Genomic DNA, 27,197 nt, shown 5'->3' on the forward strand with positions numbered 1-27,197 from the left:
CTGTTCTCTTTTAACTTTTGTGTTGTGTTTGGGTTTTAAGTACTAACTTTGTGCTATGCAGACAAAAAAAAAAAGGAAAAAGTGCTGAATAAGCAGATGGTTATTTAGATGCTCATTATTAAGAACATTGTCATGTTTCAGGCATTTATGACCCAAACCAGCCTGTGTAGTCATGCCGTTAGCCAGCTGTGAGGTCACCGAGGTCTGGATCCAGCTAATTTCTTTAGAGCTCAAAATACAAATTTAAGATAAATACAACTAGATTAAAAAAAAATATTGTGGTTGACAAGTTGTCCTACATGATGAGTGCATTCTGAATTCAGATTAAACTTAATAAGTGTCCATTGTGTGAGAGAAGGTATTAGCGCAGCCCCATGCATCATCAGCGTTTCAACTAACATCAGTTGTTGGTATCTAAAGTAAAAGCATCATGTTAAACATGTAGCATGATAGACATGTAGATTGAAACATGTTAAATATGCATACTCTAGCCATGATTAATACTAGGCTATTTCTTTCTTATTAGTAGCTTAGCTATCGTTTCTCACAACTGATTAAAAACAACGGTATCAATAACAGTAGGTCTATGAAAAATAGACGTTACGGGGATGGTTGATCAAAACAATCCAGTCAGATTTGTTTCTAAGACCCCTTGTTTGTATTTGTTTGTAAGCGAATTAAGATGTTAAGACGTTAGAAGCATCAGGGTTAGGATTAAGGTTAGGGTTAGTATAAGGAAAAGCAAGCAGATATAAGAACTACACTAAATTAAAAAAGGAGATCAGGTCAAAGTCGATTACAGTCATATCACGAGTAGGGCGTAAGCACTGATTTAGCCAGGAATTCAGCAGGACACTTCACAACAAAGTTAGTAATGCTATAAAATATCATATAAGATATAATTGGTTCAATAATAGTACAGTAACAATTTCGAAGAGAACCACAACCGAGGCATACAAGGGCTAATCTTTTTTATATCTGTAACGGCGTCAGTTCTGCGCACTAGCCTTTCTCCGCTCAGACGTAGATCACCCTCGCCTAAATACTGATCAATTACACCTGTCTCTCATTTCAGTTTCTTTTATAACCTCCCTTTTCCCACAGTATCCTCGCAAAGTATTGTATTCTCATGCATACCAAGCGTTTCTTGTTTCTGTTGCTTTTCCCGGATTTTGACCTCTGCTTTCCCCCTAGACAATGCCTCACTCTTAATACCTTAGACAACCTCGGATTCTGCCTTCTGGCTTGGACTTTGGACTGTGCCCTCGACTCTCCTCTTCGCCATTCCCTTCCCATTTACGACTACTCTTCTATTTTGCCTCACAACTCCTTCCCACCTGTACTGAAAAAAAAAAAAACTCTTGCATTTGGATCCACACTTACCTGTGTCCTGACGATTCCTTACAACATCCTTGTATGATGCACTTACATACGCATGACCCACCTTCCCCAGACCACGTGAGGCTGTTGTGCATGCAGATATCAGGAGCACACGCAGTGAACTTATTCCAAGGCTCTACTTCACAAAAGGAGCAGACCGTGGTATGGACACTTAAAGGTGTGGGGGGTGCACCCAAAACGTTCTTGCCCCAGTTCTGAAAAATCTGATCTGTGCAACCAGTGAGGATTTATTAGGACACCTTCAATTTCTTCTCTCTTTGCATACAAGTGAAGAATTATTCAATCTTTGGTGTATACAATGAGTCCCTTTTCTATCTAATTTAATCTTATTTATTCAAAAGAGGCACTTTTTTTTCTGTGCAAAGAGAATATGTCTCTTGATAACTTCATGTAACAGCATCCCAAATGGTTTTATTGTTGATAGATTTCTTCTTTTTTATTTGTAAATTTGGGATTCCAGAGAACAATATATTGCAATGTTTTCCTGTTGTTTTTCTATCCTTTATATTTCATTTTCTTAAAATCATGCTATATGGAGCTGTCTTTAATCGTATTAGCTTTTCAAAGCTTCAAATGTGAAGTTTCACAATCATTTTTGTAGACATTTGTTAATCCCAGTTATCTCACTCTTTCTTGCATCATGCACTGGCTCACCGTATCACTGTATGTGACAGATTCTCTTCCGAAAGCTTGCCTGAACGTTGGCATATTTTGACAGTTTTCAGTCTGTTCTGCCTTGCTGTCCTTTATGCGGTTTTCCATGCTTGGTTAAATATGTGGGTTCAGAGCTGGAATAAATACTAACATACCCATTAAAGATGCTCCTACATGCTGCAGTGTGTCTTTCCATTTTTTATTTTTTGTTTATTTATTTTTTTGGACAGCTAATAAGTTAAAAACAATTTGCAGACACTTCAATACTGAACAAAGCAGAATATATTGATACGTTTTTTGATAGTTTACATTAGTGTCCAGGATACATTCCAAGAACAGATCTTAAGCTTTACAGCATTTGGAAGGTGCTCTTATTCAAAGCAAATTACATTTTAAAGTAAATTCTAGCTGGTTATTCATTAATAGGTCTTTGTTATTGCTGCACATCAAAAAAGCTGTAATACCAATAATATACAAGAATTTTTCAAAAAGAGCAAGAATTTGCCTCTCAAAAACAAGACATGCCTCTCTTGTCTGCATCAAAATTTCTGTTTGTCTTAAAAGACAAATCCTAAAACCTTAGCCGGTTACTTGTGCACAACCAGAAATTTTGATGCACTTTGCTCCTCACTGTACTAGTGCTATGTATATGTAAAAATGAAGACCCAGAACGTGCAAAGATGTCATCAAAATATAGAATAGTTGTTTTGAGGAATCTCAAATCTATGATTGTCAATATTTGTTTATCACAGCATAATCACAGCTGCTAGCTAGTGTAACTAGTTAAGAGTGCATTTTGACCAATATCTACCTAAAGTAAGCTACTTTGAGTGGTTAACTACCTAATCTAGCTATATACTTTACTTAGCTATTTTATCCTGACATGTTAGATTTTCATTTCGTTTTGATTCAATCCTGATTGTTTGCTGAATCAATTCTTGATGATTCAGGGTAGCTAGCTAACCTAGTGAATTTAGCCACCTGGTCAAAGTGTAAAAGCCATGATTATTAAGGTTGTCTGCCAGATTTAATTAAAAAAAAGAAAGAAACAAGTTCACATGAAATGGGCCTTAATGAAGACATCGCTTTAGCCAAAGAAATCTAATCATTTCCAATGTACCATTACAGGAGGAGAAAAAACACCAAAATCTAGGTTGAAGTTTAAGGTAGCATGTTAACTAATCATCGGCATGTGAGTGACTATAACAGCTGATACCTGCTTGTAAAGTGTTCTTGAGTCTGAGAAAGGTGCTATATAAATGTTAATAATAATAATAATAATAATAATAATAATAATAATAATAATAGCTAGCAAGATGAAACAAAAAGCATCAGGGAGATGAGGAAGAAAATATGTTACTTGCAGTTTTGTCAGCATGGGGAGATTTACATGTGGGTTCTTATAATGCGCCACATAAAAAAGTGAACAGAGCTCGAATGATGTGATATTGTTAAGGGACTGAGGGGGCAAAACATTCAATTAATATTACAAATACAAGAAATTTTATACACATTTACCATGTATATGTGAATGGTTTATACATTGAAAAAATGCATCAAAAACAAATAAGATGAACAGTTGCATATCTGGATAGGCCTAATATATTAATGGACAGAACACCGAAGCTTTTTGCCTAAGCAACCTCTGCGCTTGAGAGGAAATAAGATATTTTAACTTGCACTAACTATCAATCAAAAGGTCCAGTAATACACAGCCCAGTAGTACATTTTAGTAATGCTAAAACGAGACAGCCGTGTTTATGTCGTCACACCTGCTGTTTGTGACGTCACAGAAAAAGGCTTAACTGGCGTCATGGTTACCATTTTGACAGAGTGCGCACACTGGACAAACCAAACTACGAACTACAAGGATATTCAACAATTGTTATTTCACATTTTCCTGTGGATAAATTGGATTATTGTCAGTTAGAGATTTCTCCGATATCAAAGGTAGGCCTAACTATCCTCTTTAAGGCAAACTGGGAAACGTCTATATGAAAAGAATGCATAAAGGAAATAATTTCCATGTGTTATTTAGATTGAGACGTCGTGTGTTTATATACAAAGCGTATTATTTCTCTTGAAAAGTGCTGGGTTTTGGATTCGTTTCTGATGTCCCTTAAATTTGCATCCCTTTTATCATCGATGGCACGTGCGTTCACTTAAATCAGCGCTTGGTCTAAAAGGAAGAACGTCCACATTTATGACGTTTGTATACTTGTCGGCGTCGAAAAGTATCAGCAATGTAGTTTAAGATATATTTGTAATACAACTTTTGTATTTTGATTAAAATTCATTTTCGTTTCACGAAATATCAGTTGTGCTGCGTTTTGACATTGTGTGAAATTATAGGAGTTTTCAGATTATAATCATGAACGTTTTCAGATTCTGTCATTAGAAACACGATGACTAAAACATGTGTGTTACTTAAATTAATTAATAAATGAAGGAAAGATTGCTTGTAGATGAAACATTAACATTTTTACTTTCAAAAAGTGTTGGGGATAAAAATAGCCATTTAGGAATGTCACAATCTGATTTTCAACCGTAGTGACATGTAGCATCCTCATCATAATTTACGCATATGCCCGTGAACAAATTAAAATTGTTACTTTTGTGCTGATCATCTTAAGAGAATATTGAACAGATTAAGAAAAGTGTCACGGCCCACGTCCTGCAGGGCAAGGAGCAGGACTCACAGACCTCTCTCGTCCCAGAAAAACATTTATTAGACACAAAAGATTAGTAATCAACGGTAACTGCACGCATATGTAACAAACCATTGCAGCGTGAACATAGGGACAGGCAGAAACACACATAACGAGTACAACCAGTAAACAATGAACAATAACACTAACACGAACGTGTACACATGTACGATGACCGACATCGAACGAAACACATAGTTTAGAGGTATAATTTAATATTTATTTGTAAAGTATTTAAAGATTTTATATATTTTCTGGTTTTCCACAGTGAGATCATCATGAGGGGAACAGGAAGTACAAACAAGAACTTCTTCCCTGATGTGAAGACCATCCCAGCTCCACAAAAAAGCCCTACAGAGGCAATGGCCAACCCAAAAAATTCTCCTTTTCATTTCGTTAATTCGCACAGAGGAGGAAGCAGCATCTATTTCCCAGACATTTCTGGAGTGCCCCAGAGGAAGCAATATAAACCTCAAGTCTCTCAAAACCTGAGAAAATCTGGCACGGGCACAACATTAGCGGCACTGCTGAAGGCCATGGATGGAAAAAATGGTGGAAAGTCAACAGGCAGACTCCTGGATGAAGGTCAGCGATGCAGCAAATCTCGGTTCCCTTCTCTGGTTGTAGAGCCACACACCAAGAGCAGTGCTGTGAGTGTGAAGGCTGATCACACTCCACCAGCTCCATCCATCTCAAGGCTACCCGCCCTCCACCCAAAACTGCCTGCTCTCAAACAAAAAAGCCCCAAGCCTGCTGTGACCCTGCATGTCCCCCACAAACATGTCAGGGAAGTCCCAGGAAAGGTGCAGGACAAGGACAGTCAGGTGAATTCCACATTTTACACCAGGCCAGAAGTGCGTGAGGTCCTCTACCAGGACCTGGAGAGGCTAACGTCAGCCCATCAGTGTGCCTCCACGGTCGAAGCTTCCCAGCACCAGTAAGACCTGAGCTGCCACAAACCGCGGCTAATCAGGAGGGCGACCTTACATAAGGTAGAGAGCAGATCTGCGCGCCCAGCTCCGCCTGCCCCCTCCCTGGTGCCACGTCGCAACCGTGTGCCCCGGCCATGCAAGACTGAGGATAAAAACAAGAGGCAGGACAAGTGCCAGGATGGCCAGGCTGCCTCTACTTCCCCTGGAGCCAAAGAAACATCTGTCGTGAAGATTTATTTCTCTCTGTTGTTAACAGGGAGAAGGAACTGTGGGCTTGAGCAGTTGGGACAACAGACAGGTGAGCATAGGGGACCTCGCATCAATGACTTCTTTTGACATTTATTTCACCCTCAAATACTAGAGTATTGAGTTAATTTTCTATTAGGTTCTGTGAATCATTTAGCATTTCATCTGATAAACTAGAAAATGTATTAAATGATGGCACATCTAAGGATATTTGAGAATGGAGTCTGTAACGAAAACTGCAGCAAAAGAATCAAGAATGTACTAAGGAGATTACATATAACACTTCTAAATTAACCTTATATTTCATAATTAGTGAAGAAACAGTCATTGTAGGCAATAGTCCTGTTCAGATTTGTTTTATTTGTCTGTTGTGTCTCAGAACCTGCTCCAGTGCATGTGAAATGAATGGACTTCACCTGCTCTGTAGATGACCACGGTCAGTTGCTTTACAGCCTCTGTAAGCAACAGAAACCTTCAGGGCCATGTTTGCACATTTGCTCTCCAACCTGAGATTGTCTGACATCCAGCATTCCTGACACTTATTACTTCCTGAGAAAAAAAAAAAATCTTTAAATAAATGCAATTTTAAATGTATGCAGAGATGTTTTTCTGTGATATTTCTGTTTCAGTTATCTTGAGTGTGTGTAAAAATGGGTGTACGTTTGTTATCTTTCTTCAAAACTGTTTCCTCTCCAACATACATATACTTGTGTTCTTCTTTCTACTGGACAAATACAACACACATTACATTTACTTTGACTTAAAGCACAAAGTTACACATCTGACTCTTGGTCTCTTCTGATTCAGCAAACACCAGTTCTCTTCTGCTGGTTGATAATCAGGGAAAGAAAAACTTTATCAGATATGTAATGAGTTATGTTTTACAAAGTCACAAATGACACCAAACATAATTACCCAAAGCTGATTTTAAAGACTGCATAGACCTATAGAACATTATGTAAATGACCACATTACTTAAAATAAGTAATACAATTAGAAAAGAAGTAAGTTATAGATAACTGTCTCTAAGCCCCATTAACCACATTAGTATTTTAATACTGGTTTTTGAAAAAGGGAAAAAAAAAATAGTACACTAGAAATTGCCAAATCTTGCAGCTGTGAAAGTCAAAGGCTGTCACTCTTTGGTGGTAGTGGAACTGATTTGGCATTATGGGAAAATTCATAGATATAGTAATCATATGTTCTCTGTATGAGTGAGCATTTAAACCCCATTAAAAGTAGGACTTCAATATAAATATATTTTTTAAAAAAACTGGCACAGTAGAGTTTTTTCAAATTTGATCTGATAAGCAAGTGCCTTCAATCTTTTTTTTTTTTTTTTCAGTCTGATTTTTCAGCACTGGAGATATGTACAATATTGCACTAGTGCTAAGTGCTGTTTTAGCTGGCAGTCAAGCTGTATGATAAACCTCTGAGAAGCACTCTATAGGAAAATCATTTTGAGCAGTGCTTATTAAGCTACTTTAACATATTTTTAATAGTGTTGATGCAATATCCATTCAAAGTATACATACCAGCAATGTGTACTTTCATGCAGCAGCACATCTTCATACACTATACACATTTTATATATATAACATCAGTATTCTGAGCTCATGGTTCAAACTTTGTGAATGTTTTGCTTTTAATCAAATACACTTCATTTTGTATTTTTGTAGTAAAAGTACGTGTCTAATCCAAAGCTCTTCAAAAAACAGTTAGTCTGCATTTCTCTATGCTTAGAGAGCGTTAGTTTGAAGTGAGCAACCAAATGCCGCAATATCGTGCATATAGGCGCATTCAATTTGAATCTCGGCGACTTGACCATGAAGCGCTAACGCGCGGATAGCTTCACCGACGTCAACAGAGACCACTAGTTAGTTTGTGCAGTACTCATTCAGACTCTTCCTACGTACCCTAAATACTTGAATAAGGAAGTACACAGTGTAACTGTACATACTCTGTTCTGTTTTTGGTGGGCTTTCTTGTGACGTTCAGCTTTATGCTGAAACAAAAGACAATGCCAAAAAATATTACACAACAATCTTTCATCCATTCAATAACTTACCGACAAAGGAGTAAACCAAACATGTAAAATGGTTCAATACTTGTACTGACTCTGCCTCACAGTTATTATTCAACTGAACGTTGGTACAATACTAGTCTGACACTGTTAGTTGAACTAACACACGATCGTATAAAATCACTGTCTTAGCCAGTTCAAAACACGTAGCCGAGTTGGACGTGTAAACACGTTCTGTCAGATCTACTAGTTCACAGTCCGGACTGCAGCCAAGATCTCCGTTTAACGAGTCACGACCAAGACATTCACGCGCTTTAATCAATCACGACCAAGACATTCAGGCGCTTTAACGAAGCACGACCAAGACATTCACGCGCTTTAACGAAGCACGACCAAGACATTCACGCGCTTTAACGAAGCACGACCAAGACATTCACGCGCTTTAACGAAGCACGACCAAGACATTCACGCTTTAGCTCGGAATGCGCCTATAAGCGAAACATTACAGTATTTTCTCGCTTAATGTTCTCAAAAGAGAAACAGTCATTCATGTTTTTAAGAGCTTTGGTGTAGACAGGCACCTTTACTAACTTTATAAGTACAAAATATGGTTTATTAAAATGAGCAAATAATGCATAAAGTTTAAACCGTAATGTTACAGCACTAAAACAAACTCAAAAACGTGGGTGTAGTGAACAGTATCAGTCCAAAGTGGAAAAGAAGACAGAGGCAGGAAAAATGTGTTCTGTAAGTGCATAGTGGGTCACAGACTAACTCAATCACTCATACAAAGAAACAGTGTCGAAATATCACTTAATAATATTACTAATAAATATTATAAATATTACTTCTTTAGTTACACTGACATGCACACTATTGGTACAATACTAACCTCACACTGTCAGTCTAATTACGACATGATCGTGTAAACAGCACGGTCTTAGCCTGATAAAACAACTAGTCTACATCTAGTTGGACACCTAAACACTTACTGTTAGATCTACTGGCTCACAGTCCGAGACATTTGTGACACTTCCTGCAGTACGACGCCTGTTCTATTTGCGCAGTTTGTTTCTGCGTAGAGGACAAAATATAAATATATTAAGTATATAGTGCGTTTATTAGTACTTTTTATACAGTTCATGTAAACATATTGATTCGGACCAATTTCTCAGATGAGCCTAGAACGACTTTAGTTTGGTTATTCTGAATCAGACGACCTCAGTTCTATTGCTGTATTTCGCGTAAACGAAGACACCTACTGCAACAGAATAGCGGCTAAAAGCTTTACGTTTTCAGACATTAACCTTGTTAATATTCAATTCTGTTAATATTAAATTTAAGAACTTGTTCTTTGAGTAGTACAAGTTCATATAATTCTTGATTGACAGCTCAGATTCAGATACTCACCGGCTTTCTTTTCTAAAGATATTTGCATTGCGCTTCTTAAAATGGAGCACAAAAATTTCACTTTCGCGTTAAACCGGACTGAACCGGTTTTGTCAAGGATACTTGTTTTTTAGGGGCCGGACTGCTGTGACCAGTCACAACACTTTATCCAACCTTCTGCGGGAGAGAGAAATCAGAGCTACAGTATAGAACTGTATTTAAATAACACAGAATAGCGTAGAACAGTGACAGTAAATTACCAGTAGATTTTGACTGTGGGAGAATTTTGTTTGTCATGGAGCTTATACAGCACAGCTGTTCTGAGCAGACGTTTACTTAGGTTTTCACACACACACTCACACACACACACACACACACACACACACACACACAGAGAGAGAGAGAGAGAGAGAGAGAGAGAGAGAGAGAGAGAGAGAGAGAGAGAGAGACAGGTTATTAGTTTGTGTGTAATACCTATTCTGTGCTCACAAACTCTATATAAAATGACTATTTATTGTCATTAAGTTTCGTTTCTAGCATACACTCCCCTGATATGACAGTTCAAACCATTTTGAGTGTTTGAATAAACCATTTTCAAATGGTATCTTGGGTCTCTCCTCTGCTGATCGCCATGTCCAGTTCACATGCCCAGTGATGTAGTGGTTTAAGACAGTATGTGAACGTTTAGTTTGTGCCCAGACATGTATCTGAGAAGAAGACGAGCTAAAAGACGTTAATCAGGCAGATCTGTTTACTAGTAGGTAACATCTAAGGTCAAGGTTATGATGGAGCTGTAGACATAAGTGAATGTTTTAAGGGACTTCAGACAAAAATTCTGAATAAAAGGTCAAAACACCACAAGGGACATAATCTGCATTAATCTGGTGTTGGCAAAAGTGCAAAATCAAACATCTGTTTTGTTAAAAAAAAATTTCACACAGTATTGACGTGTAACTCGCAGCATTCACGGATCTCCTTTGCTCGCATGCAAAATCTACATGTGCTCACTCATATTTGCTCTGCTCTCGCTTACATTTACTTTGCTCTGCTACAAAACTGCTTGCACGTGTTTAGATATATCCTGCTCTTACACAAACTTGCTCTTCTGCACACACAAACACATACTGTACTCTCGCGAATGTTTTTGTGTTCTTGCGCACAAGAACACAATTCTTTAATTTCATTATTATTAACTGTGAATGAAAAGGAAAGTCATTCATGATCATGATACAAATGTTATTATAAAACAGTTAGAACTTTAAAATAATTGCGGCACTTTCATATACATAATATTATGTGCCATTTCACAAAACAAATATGAATGTATTTAACACATATTGTTCTTATACTGTATAATATGTATGACTCGGGAATTTGCTCAAATAGATAAAGAAATAATATTATTTGAACTTACAGTAATATGCTCTGCTATATAAAGGAAAATTACCAATCTGCTACCATTTAGTGTTAGTAACCAACTTTGGTAGAGTACAAATTCACTCATTAGCCACATTATTTACCACTAATATCTGTAGTTCTGAAATTGACCACCTTGTGGTTTCCGTTACGTCTCCTTCCTGATCAGGTTTATCAGAGGCATGACAATGGTTTTACTGCTTGATAAAAGTCAGACACTTAAAGTCAAATTGCCACTGCTGGCGTTACTGCGTCAGTGAACTGTTCCACTAAGACGCATGAATGTAATTATGACATCACAACCTAAGGAAAGTGTAAGTTATTTAAAAGCGTTCCAACACACTAAATACCTACATGCTTTTCTGAAGGAGGACAAGGTGATTTTCAAGGTATAGTCCGACCAGAATTATTGGATATTCTAATAGTTTTCAGCAATAGTATCAATATTACTTGCATGATTTATTATATCATTAAATTAAGTGCGCCGTTAATTATAGAAATATCTAAAATATTTTATATTATCCGTGTATACCCTGGATTCAGGAACGATCGTGAAAGGCCAAATTAAATCAATAGAGAAACATGATGAGTTTTTCTCAACATGGGAAATTGTTGACCAGGAACAAAACGTGGACACTAAAAGAAATGACGCAGGTATGCAATTTTACTGCCAAGCTGAAAATATAATATTTGTCTGTCTGAACATCAATCCGATCTGTTTGCTCTTTTTTTTAATCCAGACGATATCCGAGCTGCAGAAGGACAACTTTAACCTGCGCATGCGTATATGCTTCCTCAAGCATGAGGGCGGCTCGCAGAAGTGCAGCAGTTGTACAGAACAGATTTACAACGCGGCAGAGGAGCGTTTCCCAGTGGCGACGCAGCAAAACTTAGACGTGAGGAGACCCGAGTCTAGTTTTTGTAATCAGAGCCGGTTAATTGAGAGGACGAGACTGGGGACACTTGTTAATCACACTCCGCACCTAGATAAAGGGAGGGCGCTAAAAAATCTAAATACAACTTGAAAAGGCAATAAATTGACCTTCTCAAATGCATAAATTATTCTGCCCAAGCCTCTTTATTCTCTTCCTTTGTAGAATAGTTTTAACTGCAGGACCAGACACGTGTCTTGAATTGAATTATTTCTTCATTTCACGTAATGCTCTTCATCCACCTGTCAGGAGTTGAGCAGGTGCAGAGAGGAACTGGAGAAGATGGAAGCGCTTTTCCATTAAGAGAAGATGCTCCGCCTACAGCTAGAGATCCAGCTACAAGCCTACACATTACAAGACCCGCCCTCTGAGGATCAGAGCCAATCAGAGGAAACCATTGAAGAGCTGCACAGGTCGGTACAGGCCTATATTTAATTCTGATAAGAAACATTGTTCATGGAAGATTTCCCAGTTAGAAACTCGGGCTGTTTCTCCAGGACAACCACATCAAAACAACAAAATTATTTGACATATTTCCATTTTAAATGCTAATTTCTGACCACTTAAGTTAAACCTTAGGGCCTTCATTAAACAATAATAATCCTTAGCTAGTAAATTGCTGTACTTTAATTATAGAAGAAATTATCCTTAGAAATGCTTTGTTTTTTATTCTTAGCAAAAGACAATTATATTATAGTACCTAGTCCTGAGCTGGCACACACCATTCTAATGTCACAGTGATTTCAGTGGAGTTTCTCCATGTAGTTCCATGTAATTGGAATGTAATTCCAAGATGAATCTGTGTGCAGAGAGTCCATCTCATAGTTCTAAATGAACATGTGAAATAAAATGTAGCCTAATCGAGTGTGTGTGTGATGGCTGTCAGGTACATAGAACAGCTGCAGGGGGAGCTCAAGGCTCAGAACACCATAATCAATCAGCTGAGGAACAGGAGCACCAATCAGAGCAGTGGACACCAGCCTGGCCACGCCCACAACTCCACACTCACCACCCTGAAAGAGGATGACATACGTGTGAGTGTGTATGTGTGTGCAGGTGCATGTTCCTGCATACATGTATGCTTATTAAACTGTTACTTTAAGACACTAAAACTTTAATGTTTTAATTAGGCTATGAGAATACATTAAAAATTATAAATTGTATACTATATAGGGAAATCCATTTGAACTAAATGTTTAGTATATTTGTACTCTATGTATTCTCTCTCTCTCTCTATTTAGGATCTGAAGAACTTGTTGGAGTTGAAAGACTCTGAGCTGCATGAGACCAAAATCAAACATGAGGCCAGTAAAAACGACCTCCAACAGGCCCTGAAGGACAAAGAGAAACAGATTCAGGTGGGTGTCTCCAAACACATGGCAACCTACAGGTAAAAACAGGCGTCCAAAAATATGCTCTTAATACAAAAGACCTATAGAGCTCACTAAGCATATTATCTGCAAATTTATTATTAACATTTTCTTGTGGTTTAAAACAAAAGTGTGAAAAGAGAAAGGACTAAAACACAGGTCTGAAAGGGAACGACACCTTTACCAGACACACTCCACAGCTTTATACAAAATGTCTGTGAAGCTTGGAGCCTCATTTAACCCCTGCCTGAACTCTGACCCCTGCAAGAGAAGGACTCTGCACCAATATTCCTCATCACACCAGACGGGGGCAGCAGGGAGTAACACTGCAGCAGGGGGTGTGTGCATTTATGAGGGTGATTGTTGTTGTGTGTGAGCAGGGGCTGCATGACATTCTGGAAGGTCACATCCAGGATCTAGCTGAGAAAGATGCTGCGCTAGCAGAGACCACATCAGAGCTGAATAATCTGGAATCTGATGTGGGCAAACTCATTCTACAGCTTGAGAACAGAAAGCAGCAGCTCCAGGTAGCAACCCGACGTTTCATTCAGTCAGACCAGGTGCAGGGCGGAGTTTAGTGTTTTTAACATACTAAAAATACACCTGATTCACAACTCATCTGATATAATGGACCAGTACTCTAAAGATTAAGACTAGGTTTAGTCTGGATGCAAAGAATGGTTCCTTAAATTGAATTGACTCTATTGAATCTCACACTCTGAATTTGATGTTTATTTACTTTGTTCATGTTTATATTCAGACTAAGGAGCTAAACTAAGGTTTAGAAAGGGAAGTGATGCAACTAGTGCTGTCCTAGACAATAAAATGTATAATATAATTTACCCAACATAAGACATTTCTGATTATTTCAGTATAAGGGCTCTGATCCTTGTTTGGAGTCATTATTTCTAACTACTGGTTTCTCTGTGTTTATGATTGCACACACACATACAAGGAAGAGGATCCAATTGGAAGAGGTTTTATAGTGAAATCAAACAGATCAGAGGGGTCAGGCAGGTATTCGTAGTCCTGTTGATTCAAGGTCCATAACATGGGGCAGAGTCCAGGGGTGTCCAGGGGTCAGGCAGAAGTCGAAAACCAGAAAGACAAAACCATAACTGAACCACTTGGTATGCAAAATAAGGTTGGCAATACTTCATGACGTGAGTGTGAGGGAGGGGAGCTTAAGTAAGGGAGCAGTGATGAGAGAAACAATGATCAGGTGTGTGCTAGTATTCCAGTAAACCAGATTGGAGGCGTGTGTGGGAAGAGGTAGGCGTGGCAGTGCAGGGCTGAGCGTGATTCCTGGGGTTTGTAACACTCTGTCTCTCTGTGATGATCTTAGCTCATGTCTGGGCAGCTACAGGAGAGTGTGAGAGAAAGTCAGCTCCTGAAACAACGCCTGAGATACACAGAGGCCTTCACACATCCTACATACCAGATCCAAGGTACACTCTGCACTGTGGGACTGATGGGGTCTTTCATTTTTGTCAAACTACTCTTGCTAAGTTATTTTCAAAGTGAAAAACCAAATATAGATGTAACATATATCTATAACAACCTTGTAACCTGCTGCTAAAGATTTTTCTTATTTTAATACCCTGTACATAATTGTTTGCATTATAACTATTAAAAATGCTGTTGACAAAAATATAAGAAGCTCCTGATGTGGTTTTATCAGCAGTGGAGCAGCATATGTTGGAGATTCATGAACTGAAACCAACACTGCTGGAGACTATCAGGAGGACCCAGGACCTGTACAGACATCTGCAGGCCGCTGAGCGAGGTGCAAACACCAGTTCTACAACACGGGGACACAATCCAGAATTAGCCAAGCTATCCTCATTTACTAAAAATGTTCACTTGCGGAACCTGAAAAATCACGTCTTCCATTTCCACTTGAGAGTAGATGAAGATGGTGGTGAGTGTAATGATTTAATGAAGGTGTAACAAATGACTTCAGCAGAAAGATAATGACTTAATAGAATTTGTACAGTTACACCTGCAAGGTGTTTTAAGTGGCACCATTTAATGAAAGGTTGTCAGAAAACAGATGCACATTACAGAAATGACTGGAGGTGTGGAAGGTATACTTTTAATAACCTCTTTACCGTTACACATCGTTGTTTTGTTGTTTTGTGTTGTGTATTCATGTCACATTAATGCACTCTTGTTCATCTTGCTCTCGTAGCTTCAGTAAAGAAGGACCATTCTGGGAGGAACAGTGGCAGTGTGTGCAAGAGCAGCTTCAGATCAGTGATCAAAGCGTTGATCTGCTGCTCAGATCCTGCCCAGCCCTGCCTCTCCTCCAGGGCCCATGTTCATGGCCTCCACGTCCTGGTTCCACGTGAGAACTATGACACGCTGCTGGAACAGATGTGTGAGGGGAGGGGTCTGATCAGTCGCGCGAGTGAACTGATCCAGCAACGCCTGCAGACCCACGGCCGACATCACATGCAGGTCCACGTGAGCCCAAGCACGCGACACACAGATTCAATTGGTTAATCGTCACATTTCATGGATAATTTTCACTGAGCTGATTTTCCTATTTCAAATGGACCATTTGTCACTGACTGTGAGGATTATTGAAGGATAAAGAGGCCCAGCGGAGGGCGAGTGGGAAATATTAATCCTTCATGTCTGTTTCAGCCAGTGGACCAGAACCTGCTCAGAAGCCTCTTATACATCATCAATGTCACTCAGACAACTCTAGAAGAGGCCAGTAAACTGTTGACATCTTTATCAGATGTCTCTAAAGAACAGAACCACGACAGAGTAGGAGTTATTTACCACTTTTTGCATCTTTCATAAGTACCACACCAGTAAGAAGTGAAATTCATTTAGCTGTTAGCTAAGTCTATTTACTGGAAGAACTTCATATTGGACTAAATTATGTTTTTTTGATTGACACATACGAATAATATGATTATTTTGGATTTTTGCACATTTGTAAATTATTTATTTATTTATTTTTCTTTAGTTCTGCCATCATGAAAACCTCAAAATGCAGAACAAGCTGAAGAAACCAAAACTAGAGAAATCATATAAGATGAATAAGATGCTTTCAAAGGCTGTCAAAACACTACGGCGATTCAAACGTTGAGCAACACTGACATTAAAATGATCTCCTGTGATTATTTTCTCTGTGATGGTCATATTCCACCCCTCTATCATCCATCAGTCTGTGCACCATCATACATTCACTCTTTCATTGTTGTTGTTTTTAGTAATTAAAATAAAATAAGTGTTGAAATAAAACTACATTCTGAGTATAGATTTTTTTCAAACTTATTGATGATTCTTCATTATGATTAAATTTTTTTACACCCTTACATACTAATAATTAAAAATTGGACAATTCCATGCAACATTTATTTATTAGAATGAATTTTGAATGTCCAAAAATATGTCTGCAGCAGTCAAGACAAACTTGCAAAAAGTCAGCAAGTTTATTTCTTTTAAAGATCCTTAAGAGACTCAAAATTATGCAAGTACAACAAAACTGTGCAAGTATAAAAGCAATGTAGGAAAAATAAATAAATTTAGCTAAATCAAAATAAATTCAACAATACCTCTTGATAGTTTTTCCTCATGTGAAACGCTTCTACATCACTAAATCAGGGTTTTGCAGTCTCAAAGTTATAGCTACTATAATAGTTTGCTAAATGAGTAGAAATTAAATAATTTTCACACATCAGGGACGTTTATTGCTACGCTAAATTCAGTATCATAAGTATCAAAGTGATCACAAGTCATAGTTATAAACCACAATGAGGAAATAGTCTTTTTTATCCCTCTTACAACTGGGTTTAGGCTACAATTTATTATGTAGTGATTTAGATACAGTAAAATAAACAAGTGATAATATCAGGAGGGAAGCTTAAGCCTGACCAAGTATGTCTGGTTTAGTAAATGTGACTGTGTAGACCCGTAATATATTATTATTATTATTATTATTGTTATTATTAATTTAATTACCATCAAAGCAATTGCTTGGCATGTTTAAAAAGTATCTAGAATGCTAGTAAAGCTCTTCATTTGCTTGCTCACGTCTTTGCACAAAACACGTGTTCTTTTCATTCATAAAATAACAAAATATGCAAGCAAATGGATGTTACTCCTGTAGCAGGGGTGAATAAGGGACAAGACCCTCCTTTCTTAGAGTCCACAGATTCTGTTTGAAGAATGAAGAGTTAATGTCTTTGAGTGACAGCAATCCTCACCAAGGTGTGAAGGGGGAAGGGGAGGCGAAGCTATCAAATGACTTCACAACCAATGTCCAAGCACGAGCGGCGTGATTGGCAGCTGTTTCAACAAATAGAGGACGCTTAGATGAATACGCAGACACCTCACCTGCCTTATTTGTTTACCCACTACGTGAGTTTGAAATATGCGCACTGCTTTGTGTTCTAAGCCAGATGAAGTGTAGCACATGCGAGTGAAGCTGTTTGGCAAAACTGATACAGTAATCCATATTGTTTTTACTTAATTTGATTACCAATACTAAGGGACATCATGGAAAGGAACAGGCTTATTCTAGCTGAAGTTTATGTGGAGTTCTTTGGGTGCAGTTATAAGATGGAAGCTGAGAGATGGTTCAGTGGCTTCTAGCATGGATTAGCTTCAATGTTTGCATTGCAAAGGACTGGATATTTCCATTCACTGCTGAAAATATTCACAATCCTCCTACAAAATGTAAGTATACATGAGAAAGCGTACTATTTCTTTACAGTATTACAGCACTATCCCAGCATAATCATTTAACATAATAACAATGAAGAATTTAATATTGTCTTTTAATAAGTGCATTGTACATTGAGCATTGTTGTGATGTTTTAGCAAAAAGAATATTGCACACTCAATGTATAGTGACTGATGACTTTGTGTGCATTTAGATGTCTAGGACACCTAGTAGAAAATGCTGTGCAGCTACTTGGTAATTTCATGTATATACTCAAGTGTTCAATTTATTAGACAAGACCCTGGTGAATCAGAATATGTAGAGCATGACTGAAAATGAATCTCCAGCATCAAAATACACATTCTAAACCCACAAAATAAAAGTCATTTTGGTTTTTTTGACATGTTCTTCTGTATTAGAGGAGCTCAACTAGAAAATAAATGAGGGGTAAATAAGTCTGGATGTGAATGACTGTCATGTCCCAAGTGTTTACATCAATGTGACTCCTGAATCATTGTACTATGTGTACAATTTCTGATAACTAGTATTAAAGTGATCAAGTACAAATCATTTGAAAACTTAAATCACTTAAAACTGGAGGTGCATGTACAGGCTAAGTATCCACTTCCAGACTTATTCAAACATTGACCAACTCTGACATTAAAATGATCTCCTGTCATTATTTTCTCTACGATGTTCATATTCCACCCCTCTATCACCCATCAGTCTGTGCACCATCATACATTCACTCTTTCATTGTTGTTGTTCGTAGTAATTAAAATAAATAACTGTTGAAATAAAACTACATCTGGAATGTTAGTCTCTTCAGCCTTTATTGTGTATTATAAGTAGAGCTGGGTGATTAAAACTAGATGTCTTCAGACTCATGGATGATTCTCGATTATGATTATATATATATATATATATATATATATCCTTATGTAATAATTCTAAGAAAATGTATTATTAATTTTTAGTTATATCCATTCAAAAATACCTTTATTGATGTTTTTTCCTCATGTGAAATGTCACTACACTGTGCATCATTACATCAGGATTATAGCTACTATAACAGTTTATTAATTAGAAGAAATTAAATCATTTTCGCAAATCAGATGTTTATATACACAAACCACAACAAAGAAACAGTCTACTATTTCACCCTAAACACCCTCCTACTACTGGGTGCAGGCTACAATCTCTTATGTAGTGATTTAGATACAGTAAACTAAAATATGTAATAATAACACTAGGGAAGCTTAAAAGTGAAGGAACTGAACCAGTTAGGAAGACAAGCAAGACTGGTGTTAATAAGAAATGTTTTACCAGCCAAAGCATGTGCTTTTGTGAATATAAGGATGTGTATTTCACAGTGCAGGGTGAGGTAATAAAATGATATTGTACGCAGAAGAATATGGATGGTTGGCTTCAGCATAAAGTCTCAGAATGCCTCTTTGACAGGCCTCTAGGGGCCTCAGTTGAGGGATCCTTGGTTCGAGGATGGGACATCCCAGCCCAGCACCGGAAGAAAGAATATGGGCATCTGGTGCTATGAAAAAGGATCACCAGAAGAAGCAATATGGGCACCTGGCGGTAGGAAATAAGATCGCCTTTTTTAAAAAAATAGAAGTAGTTTAGGTTGAACATAATGATACCAAGAACCAGTTGGTGTAAGTATTGAATATCAATTTGCATATATTGAATAATGTATGATTTGAACATAATAGTGTAAACCTGGAAAAGTATTATAAATGTCACGGGACGCCCCCCCCCCCCCCCCCCCTCCCCCCACACACAAGTCACATGGTACGGCCTGCCGCGTGCAGGGGGTTTAATGTTTCTAACCACGCCCTTTGTAATTGTATGCACCTGTATGGGGCTTAATGTCTTGTGTCTTTTGTCTATTTAAATCTCTGATAGTGTGTGTACTGTGTTGGTCATTGTTAGTCTGCTGTTAAATGTAAAATGCGTATGTAATCTTCGTTCAATGTTACTAAAGTCTGTGTTTTGTTACGTGTATGAGTCATGTCTTTCCTTCATGTTGTATATGAGTGCCACTATTGTTGTTTGTGTCTTTTGTTAATAAACGCGTCACTTCATCGAGGGAATCTGTGCATCCTGCTCCACGCCCATCAGCACTCAGGCCAGCAGATTCGTTACAATAAAAAAATTTAAATGGTTATGTAAGTGTCCTTGAAGAAAATATATAAAGGTCATGCCCACCTGACACTGTTAGACATTCTCCGGACAATGCCTCGTTTGTAACATTGAATTTAGGAAAATCTATGAACACCATTAATTGGTGGCTGTACCACAGGGATCAATTGGATTGACTGGCAACGGACCCACGCCGTCAGCAGGACAAAGCACCAGCTGACGGACAACCCAAAGCTGCACTGTTCTGTGGGTCTGAATCCACACGCGCACTACCAAAGGTACTTAAATCCCTGTTAAAACATTCTGCATAGGTGGTATTCAGACCTGGTCCACAGAGCTTTGTAGTCAGGTTTTGGGGGTCTTAAGGGTGCAGACTGGGAATTGAAGGAGTGAGAATTGTTTGCTAAAAATATAAAATAACAAAAAATGGAGTAACAGTTAGAAAATCAACCGGTAAAAGTGAAAATAGTTTCACAAAAACTTACTGTAAAGGGAAATAGTGAAAAAAAAAAAAGATAAAGTAAAGAAAAATGTGCAGTGAATAAAGAGAATAAAGAGAAATAAATAGAGCTCCAGAGAAAAAAAGCGCTGAAGAGATGAATGTTAACAGGTATGTTTGTTCCAGTTGTTTCTGTATAAATGTGACCACAACAAGTGAAGTAAAGAAAATGTGCAGAATAAAGAGAATAAAAGAATAAAAGAGAATAATGAGAATAAAATAATAAAAGAATAAAAAGAGAATAAAGAGATTAAAAGAATAAAGAGAAGAATAGTAGATCTCGTGAGTAAAGCAGCACTAAGAGAAAAGTGTTAAATGTTTTGTCTGTAAAAACTGTGTTTGTGTTGATGTGGCCATCGCGAGTTAACAGATTACCAACAATGACGTATTGTACGACGCATACCAGCATAACAGTTTTTTCTGGGTTATAATTAAGATTATTTTGGTTTGGTCGTTTAACAAAGGAAGTGAATGGATATGCAGACAGATCTGTCTAAACGTCATTAATAATATCTCATTATAAAATGCGTGCATGCAAAACATATAGACATTGTTTTAGTAATAAATATAAAGTAAATGATAGAGGTATCGTATATAAAACTGGTAACAGTTAAAGCAGTAGCGAGCATACATATGATGGACATTTTAAAATAGCAGCAATAGGAGAAGAGTAAAGTTAAAATATACAGGATAAGAAATTTAACCAGAGCGAGTGGCGGTTAATAGTATTTTTGGAACAGTGAATATCTAATTTACCCAAGTAAGTTCTGGCTAAATCAATATTCAATAATCAATAAGCAGTTAAATCTAACAAAATAACTTAGAATCAAGTGAATAGATTTGCGACTAAAATAATCACATGGATAGCAATTTGTTAAATGAGATGCAGGGAGTGCAAATGCATTTTTGGCTTGAGAAAATATATAGAAACTCTGCAGGTGTGGCGTGTTGGAAATCGCTAGACTTAATACATGTTAAATTGTATCGGCTGACTAAGTGACATAAATTGGATGAATAAGGAATAAGGAGGATTTGGAAAAGGGCTCTGTTGGCTGCAGTTGTTGTTTAGCCAAGTGCCTGTAAGAGCAACAGTTGGAGTGGAGCGGTTGCCATGGGGACCGTTTGAACCACCGCCAGCGCTGGATGATGGGAGGCGGTGTGTAGGGTTAAAGATTTGAATAATGACAGACAAGAGACAGGTTTACTGGGATAGAGGGCTGGCTACGTCCATATTGGTGAACAGAATTCACTCATTGAGCTCAGAGAATTGGAGGCAGACACCTGTGCAGAAAGCTACAACTGTAAGAAAAAACGTATTACTGTGATGAATTCCACAGTGTGTCCTGATTGTTTTTATTGTACAGGAGGAAAAATGTGGGAAATTTCACAAGGAAATGTTGTAGGATTTGGATTATGGATTACACTGAACCTGTTATATTTCAACTTTTAACAATACCCATTATTTTGACAACTCCAATGGAACTTTTGTAGAACAAGACCTGGTTAATCATGCACGTCTCATGCAGAAATATGATGGTGTCGTAATTCCGGATGCTCATTGGGTATGTGGGGGTAAGAGTCATGTTGATTGTGTCATTTCCTATGGTTCCTGTACCTGAAGCTGTACTTCCCACACAACGATGCTTATCATTGTGTTCAGCAACGTGAGGCACCGAAGGGTAGTTTGGATGATAAAGTATCATTGATGCTATTGGAGTTCATAGGGGGGCTTCGGATTAATTTAAGGCTAGAAATCAAATTGCTGCAGGATCTGAATCAATTCTCTGGTGGTTTACTATAAACAAAACTATTGATTGGATAAATTACATATACTATAATCAGCATCATTTTATTAATTACACTGATGCACTAACAGCAGTGGTGGTGCAATTGGAAGCTATGTCATTAATGACCTGGCAAAATCGTATAGCTCTGGATAAGTTTTTGGCCGAGAGGGGAGGTGTATGTGTTCTGTTCGGAGAATCCTGCTGTAATTTTATTCCAAATAACAGTATTAACATAATTTATAAACTGAAGTAACTGTATAACCTAAGATATTTGTGTGATAATATAAGAAACCTTCGCCATGCCCAATGGATGTTGGCCACATAAGTAAGAAAAGAATGTTACAGGGCACGCAGTTAAATTCAATAGTTCATATTAGAAATAATAAAATAAAGTCACAACATTGTTAACATTTATATAAAACAATGACACATTAAATAGAGACAGCGGGACAATAGTTCATGACAAAGTCATGAAAGGGGGGAATGAGGTGATCAAATGTTTTGAGGCAAAGGAAAGGCCAAACGTTAATCTGTATTTTCATGAGGCGATCTGTGATCTAATTAAAATAGGCTTTGAAGCTCCCTGTCACACGTGCAGAGTGGTGCAAGACTGTCTGAAAGCATAAAGATGAATAATGTTTCTGGGGTATCTTAAGGTCAGAGACCTTTTTGAGTCTATATGTGCAAAACAGAGGCTCTGATGCAGGTGGTTTCAAGGCCTCTGTATAAGTCTAAGGCAGATCACACTGGATTGTTCCCATGAGAAATAAATTCATTAGTGTTGGAAAAGATCTCTGTTTTTAAAAGACTAGAAAGCTTCCATAAACTGTAAAATATGGTCTTTAGCACTTTTCTTATAGATGATTTCAGTCTTACATCAAATAGTGAATTCCACTACATGCACAATGCTACATTTTCAGGGTGGGCGTGGCCTGGGGTGATGGGAAGGTGGAGCCCAGTGTCATATCTTTTCATGGGGCCCAAAATCCCTGACGGCGCCCCTGAGTCAGCTTCAAAAGCTTCCACAACCAGCATTGCTCTAAGGGATTATTAAGAGTACACCACCCACTTTAATTAAGAGAACACCACCCATTTTAATTAAGAGTACACAACCCACTTTAATTAAGGGAACACCACCCACTTTAATGAAGAGTACACATAATTCAGCCTCTTTATAACTGAGTGAATCTTAGCTCAACCAGCTGGAGTTTTGGACACACTATTTTGTCATCGAAAAGATTTTATTGTGGTCCATTTTCCTGTTGAAGAGACTCTTGGTCAGAGTCAGATGGCTCAAACATGGAGCTAAACCACACTGATCCTGCCAGCTGTTTCTCTCACGCAGCAAGCAGAATCAATGTGGTTTAGCCCAATGTCTGAGCCATCTCTCACTAACACTGGGATGTTTACATTGCCAGGGAGACACCACTATTAAACATTATGTGAACAATATGAATGTAAACATGTCACTAACATCTACACATGTGCACACAAACATATACCTGTAGGGCACTATGCTTGTTCTCATCCTAATACCTTTTCACTTATGAGGTCATACTGACCTCAGCATGCAGAAACAACAGGCGATGACCCAGGTGTTCATTAATGCAAACCACAGGCTTTATAAAGCTAGGAGCCCCTCCCCTCTTTCTGTCCACAAATATCACACACCACAAGGCAGAGGAGCACTGCTGGGCATATACAGTGCCTGGCCAAAAAAAAAGGTCACACACTCTAAAATTTCGTTGGACCGCCTTTAGCTTTGATTATGGCATGCATTCACTGTGGCATTGTTTCCACAAGCTTCTGCAATGTCACAACATTTATTTCTGGCCAGAGTTGCATTAATTTTTCCCCAAGATCTTGTATAGATGATGGGAGATTTGGACTACTGCACAAAGTCTTCTCCAGCACATCCCAAAGATTCTCAGTGGGGTTCAGGTCTGGACTCTGGTGGCCAATCCATGTGTGAAAATGATGTCTCATGCTCCCTGAACCACTCTCTCACAATTTGAGCCCGACGAATCCTGGAATTGTCCGTGCCGTCAGGTAAGAAAAAATCCATTGATGGAATACCCTGGTCGTTCAGTATATTCAGGTAGTCAGCTGACCTTATTCTTTGGGCACATAACATTGCTGAACCTAGACCTGACCAACGGTAGCAACCCCAGATCATAGCATTGCCCCCACAGGTTTGTACAGTAAGCACTAGGCATGATGGGTGCATCACTTCAGCCGCCTCTCTTCTTACCCTGATGCGCCCATCACTCTGGAAGAGGGTAAATGTGGACTCATCAGACCACATTACCTTCTTCCATTGCTCCAGAGTCCGATCTTTATGCTCCCTACCAAATTGAAGCTATTTTTGCCAGTTAGCCTCACTGATAAGTGGTTTTCTTAAGGCTACACAGCTGTTTAGTCCCAATCCCTTGAGTTCCCTTCACACTTATATTCAGCTTTTCTATTGTAACACGCCTAGCTCTACATGATTAGGTAACATTGACATCATCTAACACATTCAGAATTAAGACTTTATGAATGAAAGACCCAGCAGGAATAAGCAAAATGCTTTTTGCTTATTGCTTGTCACACTGAATAATGTTGCATTGCTCTTCATTTAACACAATAAATCCAAGCAATGACTAAGAATTTGCACATTATTACAAACTAATACATTTTTATTTATTGTATTTTTTGAGTTGATGATTGTTCCATTAACTGCTCTGACCAGATGTAGCCATTTCATTATCATGAGCCCCCACCCTCTTCTTGTGCATATAATATAATCTCTGTTAATCCCCTCCTGTATAAACTGGTATTTTCAGAGACTTGCAAGTGTTTTTAGGAACTGTAGGCAGTGAGTGGAATTAGTTGAGGTTGCAGTTTCCTTGTACTTGGTTCTGCTGATGGTGTGAGGTGCTCTTTGTGCTTTGGGGGTGGAGCACCCTCTTCACACTAGGAGGGGCCACTGCTGTGCTGGTCTGGGTTTATGGACTCTTTAGACTTCTAATCTGAGACATCACATCATCCTGAGACATCAACTATAACCTTGAGTGGAACGTATTTTTCCTAATAATGTAGCATCTAATAAATACAGAAACCGAGCAACATCTGTAAACAGGAAGGAGTCTGAGAAAAAAAGGGATCTGGTAAACAAAGACAGCAAAGAAGGTTTTCACGTGTCATCAGGATCTCATGAGGATATTACCTGTGTAAGGTTGTGATTATATGAGGATATTACCTGTGAAAGGTTGTGATCATACACATATATGAGGATATTACCTGTGTAAGGTTGTTATCATATGAGGGTATTACCTGTGAAAGGTTGTGATCATACACATATATGAGGATATTACCTGTGTAATGATGTGATCATACACATATATGAGGATATTACCTGTGAAAGGTTGTGATCATACACATACATGAGGATATTACCTGTGAAAGGTTGTGATCATACACATATATGAGGATATTACCTGTGAAAGGTTGTGATCATACACATATATGAGGATATTACCTGTGTAAGGTTGTGATCATACACATATATGAGGATATTACCTGTGAAAGGTTGTGATCAAACACATATATGAGGATATTACCTGTGTAAGGTTGTGATCATACACATATATGAGGATATTACCTGTGTAAGGTTGTGATCATATGAGGGTATTACCTGTGAAAGGTTGTGATCATACACATATATGAGGATACTACTTGTGTAATGATGTGATCATACACATATATGAGGATATTACCTGTGAAACGTTGTGATCATACACATACATGAGGATATTACCTGTGAAAGGTTGTGATCATACACATATATGAGGATATTACCTGTGAAAGGTTGTGATCATACACATATATGAGGATATTACCTGTGTAAGGTTGTGTTCATACACATATATGAGGATATTATCTGTGTAAGGTTGTGATCATATGAGGGTATTACCTGTGAAAGGTTGTGATCATACACAAATATGAGGATATTACCTGTGTAAGGATGTGATCATACACATATATGAGGATATTACCTGTGTAAGGTTGTGATCATACACATATATGAGGATATTACCTGTGAAAGGTTGTGATCATACACATATATGAGGATATTACCTGTGTAAGGTTGTGATCATATGAGGGTATTACCTGTGAAAGGTTGTGATCATAAACATATATGAGGATATTACCTGTGTAAGGTTGTCACCAAACACATATATGAGGATATTACCTGTGTAAGGTTGTGATCATACACATATATGAGGATATTTCCTGTGAAATGATTTGATCATACACATATATGAGGATATTCCCTGTGAAATGATGTGATCAAACACATATATGAGGATATTACCTGTGTAAGGATGTGATCATACACATATGTGAGGATATTACCTGTGTAAGGATGTGATCATACACATATATGAGGATATTACCTGTGTAAGGATGTGATCATACACATATGTGAGGATATTACCTGTGTAAGCGTTTCCTGTGCCAGCCATATGGTAAAGGGCACCTGCTGCTTCAGAGAGGAGACCAGTAATCTGACTGGGACCAATAGAATGACATTTATACTCAACAGAGAGGAGACCAGTAATTCACCACGTTCTGACTGGGACCAGTATAATGACATTTACACTCAACAGAGAGGAGACTAGTAATTCACCACGTTCTGACTGGGACCAGTATAATGACATTTACACTAAATTAACAAACGTGAGCTTGAGGATCTCAGTGACTGGAAACAGGTGAGTGAGACCCAAATCATTTTTCCCCAGTAAGTTCCTATAAATTCCTGCTGTAGATTATGACTAAAGCCTGTATGATTCCCTATCAAGTCTTCACACATGGACAGAACACAGACCTGCTTTTAAACTATTGGAACAAAACAAGCCTTAGTTAAGTATATTTATGAGTGATACTCCATTAAAGACCAAACTGCATTACATTTATAGCAGTGAAATATAATAATCATAATAAATTGTACACTAGATCA

The 27,197-nt window shown here is 38.0% G+C and overlaps 2 long non-coding RNA genes and 1 pseudogene across 3 annotated transcripts in view; all 3 read right to left on the minus strand.

Moving 5' to 3' along the window:
- LOC145652841 (NLR family CARD domain-containing protein 3-like) overlaps positions 1-27,197 on the minus strand; it is a 260,507-nt pseudogene that overhangs the window by 141,068 nt on the left and 92,242 nt on the right.
- Positions 4,764-9,518, minus strand: LOC118240549 (uncharacterized). 2 transcript variants are annotated; one of them, XR_014119120.1, is made up of 4 exons: positions 9,375-9,503; positions 8,957-9,038; positions 6,602-6,765; positions 4,764-6,490 (listed from the first exon to the last, which is right to left on the minus strand). It is a non-coding gene; the product is annotated as an uncharacterized LOC118240549 (long non-coding RNA). The 2 variants fall into 2 exon arrangements; XR_014119119.1 differs by having other exon boundaries at positions 4,764-6,765; positions 9,375-9,518.
- The window catches only part of LOC145652855 (uncharacterized), a 7,952-nt gene continuing 521 nt past the window's right edge, over positions 19,767-27,197 (minus strand). The window contains exons 2-3 of the long non-coding RNA XR_014119125.1: positions 26,676-26,749; positions 19,767-20,312 (exon numbers count right to left, since the gene is read on the minus strand). This is a non-coding gene — a long non-coding RNA (uncharacterized LOC145652855). The remainder of the gene's footprint in view (positions 20,313-26,675; positions 26,750-27,197) is intronic.

The sequence above is a fragment of the Electrophorus electricus genome, chromosome 21 (assembly GCF_041902795.1).
Source record: "Electrophorus electricus isolate QZ-2024a chromosome 21, ASM4190279v1, whole genome shotgun sequence".
NCBI lineage: Eukaryota > Metazoa > Chordata > Actinopteri > Gymnotiformes > Gymnotidae > Electrophorus > Electrophorus electricus.